This window comes from Giraffa tippelskirchi, chromosome 8 (genome assembly GCF_054371585.1).
Source record: "Giraffa tippelskirchi isolate mGirTip1 chromosome 8, T2T-mGirTip1v1.2.pri, whole genome shotgun sequence".
Classification (NCBI taxonomy): domain Eukaryota; kingdom Metazoa; phylum Chordata; class Mammalia; order Artiodactyla; family Giraffidae; genus Giraffa; species Giraffa tippelskirchi.
In genome coordinates, this window is record NC_137282.1 from 7305871 (window position 1) to 7325757 (window position 19887).

Here is a 19887-nt window from a genome sequence, read left to right on the forward strand (position 1 = left end):
GAACCATTACAACTCCAATCTTGCTCCAGGCAGTAATGTACTCTCCATAACAAAGGAACTTTGTTTCCCCAGATCCCTTGTGGCTAAGGATGGCCTACTTCTGGCCAAGGAGGTGTGGGCAGAAGAAAGCTGCCCTCTCTCTAAGCATGAGAGAAGCACGCTCAGCTAGCCCACGCCCTCGACCTCACCATTCACCCTTCTTACTACTTGGAAGGCAACGTAAGGACAGAGGTACCAGAGCTGTTTCTAGACCTGAGAAGGAGAGAAAAGCAGAGCAGAAAGCTAAGGATGGAGATGCTGCCCCGTCTGGACCACTACCTCCTGGACTCCAGCCTGGACCACTACCTCCTGGACTCCAGCCTGGACCACTACCTCCTGGACTCCAGCCTGGACCACTACCTCCTGGACTCCAGCCTGGACCACTACCTCCCGACACCAGCCTGGACCACTACCTCCTGACACCAGCCTGGACCACTACCTCCTGGACTCCAGCTGGACGACTACCTCCTGGACACCAGCCTGGACGACTACCTCCTCTTCATGTCTTGCCACAGGAGAAAAACAAACCCCTACATTTCAATCCAGAGGTCTGGGTTTTCTATTACGTGTGTGCTAAGTCGCTTCAGTAGTGTCCAACTCTGCGACCCCATGGACTGTAGCCCACCAGGCTCCTCTGTCCATGGAGATTCTCCAGGCAAGAATACTGGAGTGGGTTGCCATGCCCTCCCTCCAGGGGATCTTCCCAACCCAGGGATCGAACCTGCCATCTCCTTGCAGCCCCTGCATTGCTGGTGGAATCTTTGCCACTGAGCCACCAGGGAAGACCCTTGGGTTTTCTATTACATGCAGCCAAACTTAATCCAGAAGTGCTAGGGAAGAGGTGTCCTTGATAATAAAACAGATGAGTAAGGCCTTTGTCCCAGCAGTCAATAGTGATAATGTATCAGGAGAGAGAGAAACTCAGAGGAATAATCCTAACACCAGACGGGACATGACCAGCACGTGGGCCACAGCCGGGGTGCTCACAGGGTTTCAGAGTAGGGAGAGAAGGCTTCTGGCTAAAAGCATTTAAACTGAGCCACTTCACACTAAAATACCACATTTATCCCACCTGGAGAGATACTGTTGAATCCAAGAGAGTACTTCCCTACCAGCGGACTGCATGGGTTTGAGCCTCTTTGGTGAGTTACAGAGGAGACTCCCCTTCCAGACGGGTGGAGCTGAGGAGCCAGAGGCACCTGCTGGGCGTCTAGGACTCCCTCCTCCCCCTCCTTTCCGCCCACGGAGAGAGCCCCAAGTACGTGTTCTCAGGGCCCAGAGGGGCCCAGACTACCCCTGTCCTCTCCAGATGAGCTGGGGCACCCTGGCAGAGTGGATCCCTGAAGGAGGAGGTTTCCGTCCCGTGTTTCAAACCATCGCAGCAAAAGCCCCAATGAGGACCCTGAGCCGCAGCCTGCAGGGAAGGCAGCGCTGCAGTGGCTGGGAGACCCCGAGGCTGTCTGAGCTCAGCTGCCCAGTCAGGGCGCCCGGAAAACACACCCAGGGGTTCGCGGCACTGTCCTCCCAGACGGCCCGAGGCCGGGGCCGTACACGGGGCACCGCCAGAAACAGGAACCCCGCTGTGCGGCCACCCAGCACCATCCCCACCGGGTCCTCCACGCGAGGCCAGGGCTCACGACCCCCCTGATGGTCTCCAGCGTCTTCCTCCTCCCAGACTCCTGGGGGTCCCCTGCCACCGCCATCTCCACAGCCCGCTGCTGCTACCGGAGCAGATCTGGTCCATCCTGCACCCCCTGCCCTGGCTCACCCAGTCCCAAACGGGGCACCTCCTCCACCCCTCAACCGCATTCCACACAGGCTCTGGGCTGTCAGCATTCCCCAACCACAGATGCTCTTTAGTGCCACACCCTTGTGATTTGAGGGGTGGTTCTTTTGTTTTTTTAAATTGTAGAGTTTGATTTGAGTTTTCCTGGTGGTTCAGATGGTAAAGAATCTTCCAGTAACACAGGAGACCCAGGCTTGTGTTAGTTTCCGGTATACAGCAAATCATATAAGAAAGTGAAAGTTTTAGTCACTCAATCTGGTTTGACTCTTTGCGACCCCATGGACTGTAGCCCGCCAGGCTCCTCTGTCCATGGAATTCTCCAGGCAAGACTACTGAAGTGGATTGCCATTCCCTTCTCCAGAGGATCTTCCTGGACCAGAGATCAAACCTGGGTCTCCCGCATTGCAGGCAGATTCTTTACCCTCCGAGCCATTAGGGAAGCCCATATATACATACATATATACTTTTTCAAATTATTTTCCAGGATAGGTTATTCAGTTCAGTCGCTCAGTCATGTCCAACTCTTTGTGACCGCATGGACTGCAGCACGCCAAGCTTTCTTGTCCATCACCAACTCCCGGAGCCTGAGATAGTAAATATAGTTCCCTGTGTTAATACAGTAAGTCTTTGTTGTTTATCTATCTTATATTTAAGTAGCTTGTATCTGCTAATCCCATACTCCTAATTTATCCCTCTCCCACTTGCTTTTCCCTTTGGTAACCATAAATTGATTTTCTATGTCTGTGAGTCTAGTTCTGCTTTGTAAATAAGTTCATTTGTATCATTTTTTAGGTCCTACATACAAGGGATACCATGTGATACTTGTCTTTCTCTGACTTTCTACACTTAGTATGACAATCTCTAGGCCCACTGATGTTGCTGCAAATGGTAGTATTTCATTCTTTTTTATGGCTGAGTAATACTCAGCTGTATACATGAACCACATCTTGTTTATTCATTCATTGTTCATCATTGATGGACGCTTAGGTTGCTTCCATGTCTTGGCTATCATAAATGGTGCTGTGACAAATGTATGGGTGCACGCAAATTTTCGATTTAGAGTTTTGTCCCCATATATGCCAGGAATGGGACTGCTGGATCATATGGTACTTCTGCTTTTAGTTTTTTAAGGAACCTCCATACAAGTCTCCATAGTGGCTGCCCCAATTTACACTCCCACCAACGGTGCAGGAGGTCACACCGTCTGTTTGGGAAGAGACACTGCCTGCTGCCAATCAGTCCAAGGTCACCAGGCCATGTCCCAGAGAGGGCAGCACACGGGCATAAATCCCACCTCACCATCCAAAAAGAGAAAGAAAGAGAAAATGAAGTTGCTCAGTTGTGTCCGACTCTTTTCGACCCCATAGACTGTAGACTACCATAGACTGTAGCCTCCAGGCTTCTCTGTCCATGGGATTCTCCAGGCAAGAATACTGGAGTGGGTTGCCATGCCCTCCTCCAGGGGATCTTCCTGACCCAGGGATCGAACTTGAGTCTCCTGCTTCACAGGTGGATTCTTGAGCGCTGAGCCACCAGGGAAGTCCACATTAGCATTACAACACTATGTATTCACTTCAACATTAGCGCTGGGTATTCGCATCCATATGTGATATGGATATGTCACATCACATGCATCCTCTCCAGACACAGGGACTATTTGGAAAAAGAAGAAATGTTTATCTCAGACCTCAAGGGTGGCTAACTGCATCAGTTCTCAGGTTAGCAACAGTAAAAAAAAGGAAATGGAATGTATGAAAGTAACCACTAAGGAGGCAATGCTACCGGAATAAAAAGAGGCAATGAAGGCTGGGGAGGAAGGTAAGCGGACAGGCTTACTTCCTAGTTCAGGGCACAGAGGTCATGGTCAGCTCCTCCCACACTACATGACCTGCACTTTGGAAAAAGTGCCTCCTTCTCGAAGCTCAAAATGAAGCATAATGACACACCTTCACCAGTTAATGGCACTGTACGTGAGAACAGTCTATAAACACCCTGGTTATATTATAATTTGTAAACTGTCCTGGTCCCAAATCTAAGTGAAAATAAAAATAGTGGGATTGAAATAGAGCTCTGATCTATAGTTCCATTCTTAAAATGTCTGTCTTTCAAAGATCAGAGACTTTCTTCTATCAATAGAAGTAGTCTACTCTATTTTTATCACCAACTTTATCACCACTCTTTAAGGATAGGGGCTTCAAATAGCCCATTTCTAAAACCCTAGGACTTCCTGGCTGGCGAGTACATTTGTGCCCGAGCTCAGGGTTTTTGCATGAAACCTCTGCCCTGGCTTCTCGGTGTCCAAGGCCCTGAGCCAGGCGCCCCCTGGGGAAACCAACCTCACACCCACTTCCTGCGGCCACTGTGACAAATTACACCAACGTGATGGCTTAAAGCATCACAAGTCTATTGCATTATAGGTCTGGAGGTCACAGGTCAAAATGGGTCTCCCGGGCTGGCCCCAGCATCCCAGGGCTGGATCCTTCTGAGCACAAGGAGACTCCTGGGGGAGGTCACAGGTCAAAATGGGTCTCCTGGGCTGGCCCCAGCATCCCAGGGCTGGATCCTTCTAAGCACAAGGAGACTCCTGGGGGAGGTCACAGGTCAAAATGTGTCTCTTGGGCTGGCCCCAGCATCCCAGGGCTGGGTCCTTCTGAGCACAAGGAGACTCCTGGGGGAGGTCACAGGTCAAAATGGGTCTCCCGGGCTGGATCCTTCTGAGCACTAGGAGACTCCTGGGGGAAAACCATTTCTCCACCTTCCCGGTTTCTGGGGGCCGCCTTCTCTCTGGTTGGTGGCTCCCGGCTCCACCTCTGAGGCCAGCAATGGCAGGTCGTGGTTTTTTTTTGGTGTCGTGTCAATGGGTTCTCTGTTCTCTCCATCACATCTTTTTTTCTGAGTCTCTTAACACTGCGATTACACTGTCCCTCCCCAAGATAATCCAAATAATCTCCCCATCTCCAGGCCCCTGATCTCAATCACAGCTGCAAAGCCTTCTCTACCATGTAAGATACCATGGACTCCAGGGATGAGGAGGTGGGCATCTTTGCAGGTCATTATTCTGCTGCCACAGCACTCGCAGCTCATGAATGAGAAGGGTGACGAAGCTGCAGGGAGTTCAAAGCAAGGCACCAGTAAGTCCACTCTGCCCAAGGGTCTCGGGCTCCATAGTGTCCCTGGATATCGTGACTTTTCGGGAGGTTAGAGGACGGTAGGGCCTTAGAGGCGATGCCTCACCCCCTCTTGGTGTCCCCTCATGCCTCCCTGCATTGTGGCACTTTGCATCAGCCTTGGCCTGTACCGTCACCTACCCATGACCCCTGAGGTTTAACCTGAGCCTGACTCCATCCTTACCCAGCGAGCCACGTCAGACCAGGAACACACACACATCTTTTTCAGACAGCATGGACGAAAGCTCATTCTCAGATGGGTGGAGAATTCGAAAGTTCTTGTCTTCGGCCAGCATCTCCAGGGCAGCTGACCCTCTAGAACAGTCAAAGCCAGGCGGTTCTGGACACAAACTTCTCAGAATCATTGCCTGCCGGCTGCCCAAGACCCTAGAGAGTGTCCAGAGTGGCTTTGAAAGCCAACTAGATAAACCAGAGCCCATGACAATGCACCAATAAATCTGAATTTCTGCAAAAACCATAAATTGGTAACCATGGCCAGTAACCATGGCCATTTACCCTGGAAAAGTTACGGGCCTGAGACTTGCTAAGATACTGGCAATCCTGCCTGAATCCCCTGTATGTTAGAAAGCATACACTTGAATCTGCATGTTTGAATTTTAAAAAGGTATTGTAAATAGTTACAAACTTTAAGGAAAGTGAAAATTAAATGTTAACACAAGTATCTTCAGGACCCTGAATAAATGAAATAGCCCTATGTTCCTAAAATGATGAATAATAAAGAAAAAGACATTTATTTAACACAAAAATGTTAATTACCTTAGTAAATATGAAACATCCACACTTTCAGTATTGGATAGCTACTTTTGTGAAATGGGAAAAAGACTTATTTTCAGGATAGGCATAAAAGCATGAACAATATAAATACTGTGTCTATAAAAACACATTCAGAGACAACGGAAGGAAAGTATATCGAACGCTGGCAGAAATTTCCTCTTAAAAAGCAAGTGTATGGCAAAAACTATTACAATATCGTAAAGTAATTAGCCCCCCCAAAACAAAAAAAAAGAGGGTAGGATTATAACGATGGCTGTTTTTTTTTTAAATTTTTTCTACAATGCATATGTATTACTTTAATTTTTCAAATGATTGCATTATTAAGTAGTTGAAAATTAATTTTTATAATCTTATTTGATGGGATTTGAACAGAAAATAAAACCATATGCAACAATAAAAAAAAAAAGCAAGTGTATCTGTTAGAGATCTTTAACTGCAAACCACAGTTCTGACTAACTCGACCCAAAGAAGTTCTACTACGATCCTGGGAGCTGGGGAGGCAAGTTGGCAAACAAGCAAGAAAGAAGGCGCTTCGGGCAAGTCCTCACCCAGGAGCAGTCACTCAGGTGCCGCTACCAGGAATAAATGCGCTCGAGCTCTGGTAGTTTTAAACTTTGTCACTTTCCCCAAATCCTTGGGAAGGAACACTGTTTACCTAGGTCACAGGCCTACCCCGGGGGCAAAGCCTCTTCTTAACAACCACCAGCCCCCCCAGACTCTACCAGGTGGGGAGAGGTGTAATCCCCCAGAGGAGATCAGAGAGCTTTACGGAAGGAGTGGGTGATAGTTTAAAATAAAAAGTTGTGACTCCCCTGGAGGCCCAGTGTCTAAGACTCAAGCGCCCCCAATGCAAGGAGCCCAGGTTCCATCCCTGGTCAGGGAAGTAGATCCCATATGCCGCCACTAAGACCGGGCACCGTCAGATACATAAATAAAATGTTTAAATGTGATAGGGCCCACATGGGGTCTCAGTGATAGGAAGGCTCGTTATGTCGACCTCGCAAAGAATAAAATCACAGTGATCTGTGAGACGGACCAAACTGCCCAAATGGTATCCTGTTATCTCACTGATGCCTGTCTTCTCAAAGCTGCGAGATCACCGGATTCCAGACCTCGGGCTGGAATTCCCTTCCCTTCAGGGAATTTTCATTGGTGGGGTATAAGGAGGACTCCGTCAGAAAGGGAGGACGCTGGTTCTCCTTAGGGGGCAGTCACCCTCTCTTTTCCCTCTAATAAGCTTCCCTTTTCTTGCCTGACTGCCTGGCTCTCACTCTCTTTTTCTCTGCACTCGCCTTACGCTAGGAAATAAAGTAAAAAAAAAAAAAAAAGGTCTGCTTCAGTGGAATCAGGAGTGATTTTTTTTTCTCTTTTTAAAATACTTTCTTTATTTGTTAAGATTCCTTATGAAGATGAAATATTATTTTTACCAAGATAATTATATTCTTTTTTAACACAGGGTGGACACTGACGGCCCATGAGAATCCGTCTCCCCCTTCTCCTGAAACCATGGCTGGATGACGTCTTTCCCTGCAGACAGCCGCGGCGCCGTCACCACAGCAGGGGTGACCGAGTCCTCCTCACCGGAGGGCGGGCAGAGGTACCCACGCCTGAGTGGAGGCGGCCTCGGACAGAGGGCAGGCGACCGCGGCTTCCTCCCCCGTCCCACCACCCTGCTCCCCACACACAGGTGACAGCAGTGCTCTGAAGGCAACGGGGCCCTGACTCGGGAGGAACGGGAATCTCAGCAAAACGGCCCTGCTCACGGGAGCCCCTCAGATCACGCGAGAGGAGCCCAGAACTTTCTCCTTCAGCCACCAAAAGAACTGTTGAGTCCCCCTGCTGGAACCTCTCAGCCTCACCCTGGCTCAACCGTGCAGATGTCACTACAGGGTGGGTAGGAGTTCCGGGAGCCACACCCGTAACAAACCACAGGGCCTCCAGTTGGGCTCCCCGAGCAGAACTGAGGCCTGGACAAGCTGGGGAGACTCTAGCACTTCAACCCCCCTAGTCTGTAAAATGGAATTAGTGGGAGTGCCCACCTCATCAGGCTGTCCTGAGGACTGAGGGAGTCCGTCTGTGTAAAACGTCACACCTGACTGCACAAAGGGATGTTACATTTCTACATTTTTCCAAAAGGACTCATTTTTTTTTTTACAGTTATATTTCAGGTGTCTGATTTGGAAAAATATTAACACATCTATTAGCCTTAAAAATAAGCCATGAACAGGGTGAAAGCTAGAATTGTAAATAGGTAAGAACACACATTAGATCTGTTCCTTTTACTTGAACCTTCGTGCCCTGTGGCCTGTGCTGAGTCATGCTGGCTCTGCACCTTTTGTAAAGGCATGTTGCCTGTAGCCTGAAACATACAGGAAGCCCATTCTCAAGGCTCTGACCTTTAGGGGTATAACACTTTTCCATTCACAAAGAGATAAAAAGTTGCAGAATCCAGAGTAACATTTGTCTCCTTGGAGGTTCACCTGAATATCCTGATCTGACCTATGTAGACAGCTGCGAGAACAAAGGATTCCCACACCAAGAAGTCTGAGAGTCAACCTCATCCCTCACCTTGCCTTTAAAAGTGCTTTGCTGAAACCCTTCAATGAGTTGAGGGGTTTGGCAGGCACAAGCCACCCATCTCCCTGCATGGTCCTGAAATAAACCTTTCTCTGCTCCAAACTCTGATGTTTCAGATTGTTTGGCCTCACTGCGGGCTGGGCACACAAACTTGTACTCAGTAACAGAATAAGGATCATTCTCCATGCGTACAGCAGGAATTATTAGAACTGTAGTAAGAATGAAGTTTAAGAGGCTTAAACTCAGTGGTGTGAGCTGAAGATACAGATTTATTCTGAATCCTTCTCTTTCAGGGTCCTATGAGTTTAAGTCAGACTTCTCTGCATGAGTCTGTTCTAACGTGAGCACACAAGCACACACTCACACGTTCACACACAGGCACCCGCCTCGATACAGAACTGGCCCCACATTTCTGCCCATGGTTTCTGCAGTGGAGGATAAAGTGCTATTCATTCAGTGAAGAGGCACGTTGCTGCCGCATAAAAAGGTGGCTTGTTAATTCATTTCTCAAGTTTTAATACTTTCTTACAATTTCTCCCCAAAACTCTGGAGTGGTTTTAGGTGTGTATGACCGCACTGCGGAAAAAAGAAATTAACCCTTTCCTGGACCCTGGGAGACCTAACCTCATCCCAGCCAGGGGCCTTTCAAGAAGGTGAAATAAAAAAGGAAGAAAATAAAATTGTCCATTAGGCAAGGACCTGTGAGTTTACAGATGTCATGTTACTGGTGAGTTTACTAAGGAAAATTTTAACTGTTCCCTTTCTTTTTTTAAGCTGAATATATTTACCCAAGGCAATTAACACAAATTTCCTCTGTGTCCTCTGACAAAATATTCCATGGATATTTCCATAACAGCATAAAGCGGTTAAATTGTGCCTACCAGATGCAGCCCAGTGTGGCTGAAATGTGCCACTGCTACCAGCTAAGAAAGTGTCTTTTGAAAGCTAATGCATGCACTGAGATGCTCTGGGCATATTAACCCAAGAGAGTTAATAAGACATGGATTCAAAAAGGAGGCTCCCCTCACTCTGATACTTTGGTATTTACATGTGTGTTTACTCGTTACATGACAGGGTTCACAGGTCCAGACAGGGTTCACCTGCAAACCGGACCCATTCTCATCCGATTGCTCTTCATGTCTCTAAGGGGCAGAATCTAAGACCAATGGGTAGGAGCTATAGAAAATATATGGAAAACTTTCCAATTGGGCCTCTCAGATTCAGAATGGACCCTACTGTAAAGCAGTCAGCTTGCCACCCCCAGAAGTATTCAAACAGACTAGACAGCCCAGGATCTTGAGAGAAGCTTCAGTATGAGAACACTAGCAAACTCCATAGAGATCTAGACTCGATCGAGGTTCAGATCAACAACAGCCCAGGACCTCACCAAGGCATTTGACTTCAATCGAACGATGTTTTTCTCGTGAACTGCCCAGCCCCAGAGAAGCAAGCTCCAGGAGTGCTGAAGCACACCTACAATGTGAGAAGACTTCCCTTCCCAGTCCTTGACCTCCCAGGGAAGGGTAATCCCCACTACCCAGTGCCTGGGTGACTCTGGGCTCCTCCTGGAGATGCTAATCAGCAATGAGGAAGAAGGGTCAAAGTGCGTCCCACAGAGATGATCCCAGGCTCCTCGATGGGGGAGGGACACCTCCCTGGAGGGAGCGCCCAAGAGCTCACCCAGGAGAAACATAGGTAACCAGGACCAGGCCACCCCCTCGGGCAGAGAGGGGATCACAGGGAAGAGCACCAGGGGAGCCCACCAGACTAGAGACCTCCCAGGTAAAACCTTCCAATCTTTCTGATGGTGCCCATGAAAGAGTTAAAAGATCTCCAGGCTGCAACCCCAACTCTCAGCTGCCTCCGTGACAGAAAAGCAGAAAGATCACGAAGCCAAAATCACAAGTCACCATCTTCCCTCCTTTAGACTCTCAGGATCACCATCCCCAAATCTCAGCCAACCTAAGGATTAAGAAGGCAGAGACAGGACTGCTGGGAAGCAGGCTAGGCTCCCGGTGCAGACCCTGGCTCTGGAAAGGGCTGAAACACAGCACTGAGAAATCTGCATACTGGAGGCCCTCCAATCAAGTCGTTAATAGAGAAACTGCTCACGCTAGATGCCTAAAAATGTTCTGCATTGTTAAACGTGTATTATGTACATGCTGAGAATAACCATGTTTAAGTGACAGCTCTTCTGAATGGACTGTACCCCAAAAAACAGGGTGAGGGGATAAGCATAGAAGTTAAATGAGGGACCCCCCTGGAGGTCCAGGGGTTAAGACTTCACTTTCCAATGCAGGGGGTGCAGGTCTGACCCCTGGTCAGGGAGAGAAGATCCCACATGCCTCCTGGCCAAAAAATCCAAAACATAAAACAGAAGCAGCATTGTAAAAAATTCAGTAAAGACTTTAAAAAAAACAGTAAAATTATAAGATAGACCCACAGGAGGAAATAAGCAGGTCTCTGCTCTGAGCGGACTGCCATCTTCCTTGTGTGCAGAGCCATGGACTGGCCACCGGCAGCTGGACCTCCAGCCCCGGCCAGTGGCTGCTGAGTGGGAGCGGCAGGAACTCTGACTGCGTTCCTACAGTGCATCCTTTAAGTTGCTGGTGCTTGTCAGCCACAATGAAGTAACTGGCGTGTTTTCCATTTTCTGATCATCTTGCAAACCAGACTCCAACTGCCACTGGGCAGAACCTCCTTACTAACCTGGAAAGGCTGCTCACAGGCAGCTCTCTTGCACCATGCCTGCATGACCACAACCTTCCTTCATCCTTCAGCCACCAGGACACAGTCTAAGGCTTGCAGGGACTTGGGGCAAATATCCCTGGAAGGAGGAGTGGGGAGAGGAGTGGAAGCATCAGAAGTTTGTAATAGGAAAGAACAAATCAGACTCATTATTACTTTAATTTTGTATCTTGTGGCTCTTGTTACCAGTTTAAAAGTTGTCTATGGCCTGAAATATACAGGAAGCCCACTCTCAAGGCACTGACTTTTAAAGGTATAAATAACCCTTTTCTACTCACCCAGAGATAAAAAGTTGCAGAACAGAGAGTAACTTCTGTCTTGTTAGAGGTTTACAGGAACATGGTTACCAGATCTGATGTTGTAGACAGCTGCAAGAACAAAGGATTCCTGTACCAAGAAGTTTGCAACAACCAACTACACCCTCTCCCCTTTCAGTATAAAAGAAGCCTGAATTCCAACTTGGGTAAGGTGGTTCTTTGGCACAACAGTCCACCATCTCCTCTGACTGCTGGCTTTCCAAATAAAGTTATTATTCCCTGCCCCAACACTTGTCACTAGATTTACCTGATGTGTCATGTGGGGGGAAGTATGGGCTTGGACTCAGTAGCAGAACTAAATTTGACTGGGATTCCTACTGGGATTAGGGAATGTGGGAAAATGGAAAAGTGAAAGTCGCTCACTCGTATACGACTCTTTGTAGCCCCAAGGACTGTTGCCCACCAGGCTCCTCTGTTTATGGGATTTCCCAGGCAAAAACACTGGAGTGGGTTGCCATTTCCTTCTCCAGGGGGGCTCCCCAACTCAGGGATCGAACCAGCATCTCTTGTGTCTCCTGCATTGGCAGGCAGATTCTTTCCCACTAGCGCCACCTAGGAAACAGAAGGGCTCCCTTAAAAGGGCTTCCCTGGTGGCTCAGAGGGTAAAGCACCTGAACTGAACTGATATCAAGAAAGGTAAAAATGCAACTGAAACCAAAAAAAAAAAAATTTGTGCTATGTATGGAGAAGGTGCTGTGACTGATTGAACATGTCAAAAGTGGCTTGCAATGTTTCTTGCTGGAGATATTTCATTAGGCGATGCTCCATGGTCAGGTAGACTAGTTGAAGTTGATAGAAATCAAATCGAGACATTAATTGAGAGCAGCCAACATACTCAGCCAAATCAAGTGTCGAAAATCATTTGCCCCAGCATGGTTATGTTCGTCACCTCGAAGTTTCAGTTCCACGTTAAGTGATAAAAAACCTTCTTGACCGTATTTCTGCATACGATTCTCTACGTAAACATAACAAGACATTACGTTTTTAAAACAGACTACAACAGGCGATGAAAAGTGGATACTGTACAATAATGTGGAATGGAAGAGATCACGGGGCAAGCGAAATGAACCACCACCAACCACACCAAAGACCAGACTTCATCCAAAGAAGGTAATGCTGTGCATATGGTGGGATTGGAAGGGAGTCCTCTATTATGAGCTCCTTCCAGAAAACCAAATGATTAATTCCAACAAGTATGGCTTCCAATTAGACCAAATGAAAGCAGCACTCGGCAAAAAACATCCAGAATTAGTCAACAAAAATGCATAATCTTCCATCAGGATGACATGAGACCATGTTTCTTTGATGACCAGGCAAAAACTATCACAGCTTAGCTGGGAAGTTCTGATTCATCCGAGGCATTCAGCAGACACTACACCTTGGGATTTTCACTTATTTCAGTCTTAGAAAGTTTTCTTAATGGAAAAAATTTCATTCCCTGGAAGGCTGTAATAGGCACTTGGAAGAGTTCTCTGCTCAAAAACGTAAAAGATTTGGAAAGATGGATTATGAAGCTGCTTAAAAAATGGCAGAAGGTAGTAGAACAAAACGGTGAATATGTTGTTCAATAAAGTTCTTGGTAAAAATTAAAAATGTGTCTTATTTTTACTTGAAAGCCGAAGGAACTTTTTGGCCAATCATTTCATGCAAAGATAGGCTCAATAAAGGACAGAAATGGTAGGGACCTAACAGAAGCAGAAGATATTAAGAAGAGGTGGCAAGAATACACTGAAGAACTGTACAAAAAAGATCTTCATGACCCAGATAATCATGATGGTGTGATCACTCACCTAGAGCTAGACATCCTGGAATGTGAAGCCAAGTGGGCCTTAGGAAGCATCACTACAAACAAAGCTAGTGGAGGTGATGGAGTTCCAGTTGAGCTATTTCAAATCCTGAAAGATGATGCTGTGAAAGTGCTGCACTCAATATGCCAGCAAATCTGGAAAACTCAGCAGTGGCCACAGGACTGGAAAAGGTCAGTTTTCATTCCAATCCCAAAGAAAGGCAATGCCAAAGAATGCTCAAACTGCCGCACAACTGCACTCATCTCACACGCTAGCAAAGTAATGCTCAAAATTCTCCAAGCCAGGCTTCAATAGTACATGAACCGTGAATTTCCAGATGTTCAAGCTGGATTTAGAAAAGGCAGAGGAACCAGAGATCAAGTTGCCAACATCCGCTGGATTATCGAAAAAGCAAGAGAGTTTCAGAAAAACATCTATTTCTGCTTTATTGACTATGCCAAAGCCTTTGACTGTGTGGATCACAATAAACTATGGAAAATTCTGAAAGAGATGGGAATACCAGACCGCCTGACCTGCCTCTTGAGAAACCTGTATGCACGTCAGGAAGCAACAGTTAGAACTGGACACGGAACAACAGACTGGTTCCAAATAGGAAAAGGAGTACGTCAAGGCTGTATATTGTCACCCTGCTTATTTAACTTATATGCAGAGTACATCATGAGAAACGCTGGGCTGGAGGAAGCACAAGCTGGAATCAAGATTGTCAGGAGAAATATCGATAACCTCAAATAGGCCGATGACACCACCCTTATGGCAGAAAGTGAAGAGGAACTAGAGAGCCTCTTGATGAAAGTGAGAGAGGAGAGTGAAAAAGTTGGCTTAAAGCTCAACGTTCAGAAAACTACGATCATGGCATCTGGTCCCATCCCTTCATGGCAAATAGATGCGGAACCAGCGGAAACAGTGGCTGACTTTATTTTTCTGGGCTCCAAAATCACTGCAGATGTGATTGCAGCCATGAAATTGAAAGACGCCTACTCCTTGGAAGAAAAGTATGACCAACCTAGACAGCATATTAAAAAGCAGAGACACTACTCTGCCAACAAAGGTCCGTCTGGTCAAGGCTACGGTTTCTCCAGTAGTCATGTATGGATGTGAGAGTTGGACTGTGAAGAAAGCTGAGCACCGAAGAATTGATGTTTTTGAACTGTGGTGTTGGTGAGACTCTTGAGAGTCCCTTGGACTGCAAGGAGATCCAACCAGTCCATCCTAAAGGAGATCAGTCCTGGATGTTCATTGGAAGGACTGATGTTGAAGCTGAAACTCCAATACTTTGGCCACCTGATGCGAAGAACTGACTCATTTGAAAAGATCCTGATGCTGGGAAAGCTTGAGGGCAGGAGGAGAAGGGGACAACAGAGGATGAGACAGTTAGATGGCATCACCGACTCAATGGACATGGGTTTGGGTTGACTCTGAGAGTTGGTGATGGACAGGGAGGCCTGGCGTGCTGTGGTTCATGGGGTCGCAAAGAGTCGGACACGACTGAGCGACTGAACTGAACTGAACTGAATGTTTTGTAAATTCAATGATACTGAGTTTATCGTTTTTAATTTGTTCTTTTTAAAGGTAGAACATGTAGATATCTTAAATTCATTTGTAAGTATGAGGATAAAATATGGCAAACAGATGGGAAACAATGGAAACAATGAGAGACTTTATTTTCTTGGGCTCCAAAATCACTGTAGATGGTGACTGCAGTCATGAAATTCCATGACGCTTGTTCCTTGGAAGAAAAACTATGACAAACCTAGACAGCATATTAAAAAGCAGAGACATTACTTTGCCAACAAAGGTCCATCGAGTTAAAGCTGTGGTTTTTCCAGTAGTCACGTATGGATGTGAGAGCTGGACTATAAAGAAAGCTGAGCACCAACAAATTGATGCTTTTGAACTGTGGTGTTGCAGAAGATTCTTGTTGAGTCCCTTGGACTGCAAAAAGATCCAACTGGTCAATCCTGAAGGAAATCAGCCCTGAATATTCACTGGAAGGACTGATGCTGAAGCTGAAGCTCCAATACTTTGGCCACCTGATTCAAAGAACTGACTCATTTGAAAAGACCCTGGTGCTGGGAAAGATTGAAGACGGGAGGAGAAGGGACAACAGAGGATGAGACGGTTGGACGGCATCACCGACTCAATGGACATGAGTTTGGGTAAACTCTGGGAGTTGGTGATGGACAGGGAAGCCTGGCGTGCTGCAGTCCACGAGGTTGCAAAGAGTCGAACAAGACTGAGCAACTGAACTGAACTAAACTGAACCTAAAAACTGGAGAATCTTTACTTTCAAAGGATTATACTCCTAAACCAGTCCTTTAGATTGAAATGTCTGGGAATGGTATAGCACTGAAAGAGGATTTCTGAGAATTAGTAAGTTGATCAAGAGTAAAACATTTGGCAAGAATAGGGGAGAATAGGCAATAATGACCTAAGAATAGACACTGTTTTCCATTGCTTTTGTCTGACACAGCAGTGCTTTATGTGGAAGGTGTGTAGTAAATTTAAGGTAAATAAAAATATAATCCTATCCATAGATTTTAAATACACCATCTTATAAAGCACCGTTGCCAGTTTGGAACACACTCCCTGTGGTTATGTTACCATTACAAATCACACTCAAGGCCACACTTGACCAGTGGTTAATGTGAAATTCTATTGAAGTGTAAAACAGATTCCGTTATTTCCCACTATGAAGACCTATACTTTCCATCAGTAAGAATAAACCGATTCTGTGTCCAGGATAAGCCGCAAGTCAAACTGCACTGCCTCAGAGTTTCTAACTGCAGAGTCAGCCATGCCAATGTGGCTTCTTACTTGTTGTTTAGTTGTCCAGTCATGTCTGACTCTTTTGTGACTTCACGGACTGTAGCCTCCCACCCCATGGACTGAAGCCTGTCGGGCTCCTCTGTCCATGGGATTTTCCCAGGCTAGAATTCTGGGTTGAGTTGCCATTTCCTTCTCCAGGGGATCTTCTTGACCCAGGGCTCGAACTTGAGTCTCCTGCATTGGCAGGTGGTTTTTTTTTAACCACTGAGCCACCAAGGAAACCCAGATTATTGCTAACCTCCTCCAGATTCATTAAAACGGGATCATAGAGGCAGTGCAGCAAAGCCCCTCTGTGCTGAGAGGGGTCTAGGTCCTTCTACTGATAGGGGAATACTGTGGGCTAATCTATGCCAGCTCTCCACTGTCTGAATACACCTCGCTCACGTTCACCTTTTGAAAATGAGACACACACAAAAAAAGAGATATTTCTTGAGACAATCAAGGAAAAATTTTTTTCACTTATCAATATATTTTATTACTTGTACATCATTAACCATCTACATTCTTTCTAAAGGCTAATAAGAATTCCTCTGAATGGAGACACCAGAGTATCTTAACCACTTCCCATTGATTTATATTTAGGATTTTCTTCTCTATAAATAATGACTCAGTGAACATGCTTTACATACATACCTTTGGATACTAGTCTGATGATCTCTGTTGGATGAATCCTTGTAAGTAGATTTACGAGGTTCGAGTATGAATTTTTTTAAGAATGTTTTGATGTGGACCATTTTGAAAGTCTTTATTAAATTTGTTACAGTGTTGCTTCTGTTCTGTGTTTTAGCTTTTTGGCCTCAAAGTATCTGTGATCTTAGCTCCCTGGCCAGGGATCGAACCCACACCTCCTCCCCTGGAAGGCAAAGTCTTAACCACTGGGCAACCAGGGAAGTCCCAGAATATGCATTTTTTAATTGAGGTATCAACTAACACAATATAATTAGTTTCAGATGTATAATGCAATGATCCAATATTTGTACAAATTGCAAAACAGTCACCACAGTAAATCCAGTTAACGTCCATCACCACAGTTAGTTACAAAATGAGGAAATTTTAAACATGGCCTGGCTATTAGGCAACTTTTAAAGGATGATTATTAATTTTTTAGGTGTGAAGATGGCATGGAGGTCTTGCATAATAAAGACATTATTCAGTTGAAATCAATATAATATTCAAGCAGTATGTATTCCCCCTGCTACCCAAGGGAAACTTCAGTAGGTCCCATAATTCTCTGGCTACTTGTAGGTAACAGAAACTCCTAAAGTTACTTTAAGTCAAAAATACAATGATGATTCAGAAAATAAAATGTCAAGTCAGTACATTATCCATCCTTTAAGTCAAGCCAAACAAGTAAGAAGCATCGGCTTCTGCCTTCCCCCTCCCTCCCCACCTCTCCTTCCTGGCTGTGGTTACCTCCCCTCCAGGGTTGGAACAGCCACCTGGCTGCTAATACCATGAAAATGAAGTGGCACAGACTTCCGGGTGCCTCCCAATATCCACTAGTCCCTTCCTCTTGACAAAAAGAATCCCAATTTTAAGCTGGGCCCATAGTGATCCAGCAACAAGCTCATATTTCCAAAGATCTCTTAGAGCTGGGCATGACCCCGTGACTCAGCTCTGACCAGTGACACATAAATAGAAATGCTGGGTGTGTATCTTGAAAGTATCCTTAAAAAGGAGGGAACAGATCCTGCCTCTGTCTGCCTGAACTATAATGTGATGGCTGGAACTGCAACAGCCCCTCTGACCCTGAGCACAAGGATCACAGTCATGAGCCTGGGCCATGGGGCAGTGAACTTGGAGGTGTGATCCTGACAGCTCTGTGGAGCCCCTGAACTGCCCACTTTCCTACTGACTGTACATAAGAGAGAAATTAACTTCTACTGTGTTACCATTGTTCTTTCACTTATATGCCGGCACACTTAACTCCTCACCAGTACAGAAGGCTTTGCACTCTCTGGACCAGCAGATACCCAGACCTGACTCTCTGACTCTCACGGGTACTTCTGTAGGTACTACAGGGGCTCCCCTCAAATCCTGTGCTATGGGTGATGGACCCAGCCCCTGAGACTCACTCCACAAGCTCTCCTCTGACTGTGCTCTTGGCTAGGGGTCAAGGTCCAGGCTGGTCCCCCTCCCTGCAGGGGCCACACCTGGTCCAGGGGAAGCACTCACAATCACCCCAACACATGTGGCAGTGGGCGACCCTGTCCCAGCTGCTCTCACTCTCCACGCCCCCAAAACATCTCACGAGATTCAGAGCCGGCCCCCCAGGCGCCCAGCTGAGGGGACACAGGGCAGCACCCCCAACCTCACTTCCTCCCGGAGGAGGGGCTGGTGCAGACTCACAGCAGAGGCTTCTCCACAAATAGAACGATGCTTTTTATACCCTCAGAGTAAGGAGGATTTTCAAGAGCTGTGAACCTCGTGTTCAGACACAGCCTCTGAAATGCCCATTTTGGCCTTTCTCACAACTTATTTTTGTCACTGCTATTTGATACATCTGGGGGCTTTAGTCAAGTTTTCCAATTCAACAGCCTGTCGCAAAAACAATAAATCTTATGTGGACACAGCAGGGGAAGGAGAGGTGGGACGAATGGGGAGAGTAGCAATGAAATAAATATACATCCCCATACGTAAAACAGATAGCTAACGGGAAATTGCTGTATAGCACAGGGTGCTCAGCCTGGTGCTCTGTGACCACCTGATGGGGTGGGATGGGGTGGGAGGTGGGAGGGATGTCCAAGAGGGCGGGACAGATGTATACCTTTGGCTGATTCATGCTGACGGATGGCAGAGACCAACACAATTACCCTCCAATTAAAAATAAATAAATTTAAAGAAAACAGTAACTCATGTGGGGATGCACGTCGGCGGTAAACTCGAATAAAGCAAGGAGACGATTAACACAATATTTGGAAGCTCAGTTAGTCCTGGGTGGGGGAGGAAGGCAGGGAATGTGACCCAGAAGCACACATGAGGGCTTCAGAGGGAAAGTACTAGATGCTCCCTGGACGGCCATTTGCTTGGTTATAATAAGCTAAAAGAGACACGCATGTTTACATGTGCATGTATTTACCATGACTAATGAATTTAAAAGGAAACAGCAGACACAGCGTAATATGTAAACTCCACGGCAAACAATCTGGAAAGGAGCCTGCACTTGACAACGAGCCTATGAACTTGATACCAAGTGGAGCAAGCCGGTCAGAGTATGAGCCTTCCAGCGGTGGCCCCGGAGGCGTGAGTGTCACCGCCAACCTCAGTGGCGGAGGTCAGTGCTGCAGCAGTGACAGATGAGACCAAACAGATCACAGCTGCTGTCTGGAACCCCAGAGCCACCGGAGGGGAGAAGGTCCCCAGGCCCCGCGAGCTGGAAAGGAGTCTGGTTCATCTGCTCAGCCCCCCAGCTCTTGCCGTCCCCAACACCGTCCACACCGAGGAACGTCCGGTCAAGGCTCCTCTCTCTGCGTGACTTTTGTAATTGCCAAAGCGACCTTCTGATTATGATCTGGTTTCTGGGAGCTCCTTGAAGGGCAAAGAAAGTGCTGACCACGGAGATTTTCCTGTTGCTATTGTTAAGGCGACGTCAGATCTCTCACCATCAGCGAGGGCAGCTTATCTCACCTGATCCTCACAATCAGGTTAACCTGACGGAGAGGCAGCAGAGGACGGAGACACAGAGCAACCGGCCCCAAGATTCAAATCCTACTCGCTTCACCCCTTAAAAGCGGTCATCACGAGCGATTCGCGGAGCCTCTTTGAGCCTCAGTCTCCTCACCTGTAAAGTGGGAATAACGGTAGTACCCACCTCCTGGGGTTGC

The 19887-nt window shown here is 46.8% G+C and overlaps 1 protein-coding gene across 7 annotated transcripts in view; it reads right to left on the reverse strand.

Moving 5' to 3' along the window:
- The window catches only part of CSGALNACT1 (chondroitin sulfate N-acetylgalactosaminyltransferase 1), a 323001-nt gene that overhangs the window by 286792 nt on the left and 16322 nt on the right, over positions 1–19887 (reverse strand). For 2 of the 7 annotated variants that reach the window (XM_081524356.1, XM_081524354.1), the window contains exons 2-3: positions 11391–11480; positions 11074–11191 (exon numbers count right to left, since the gene is read on the reverse strand). The exons of 3 other annotated variants lie outside the window; for them this stretch is intronic. The gene's annotated coding sequence lies outside the window, so the exon portion shown is untranslated. The remainder of the gene's footprint in view (positions 1–11073; positions 11192–11390; positions 11481–19887) is intronic. 2 more of the 7 variants (XM_081524358.1, XM_081524362.1) reach the window with 1 other exon arrangement.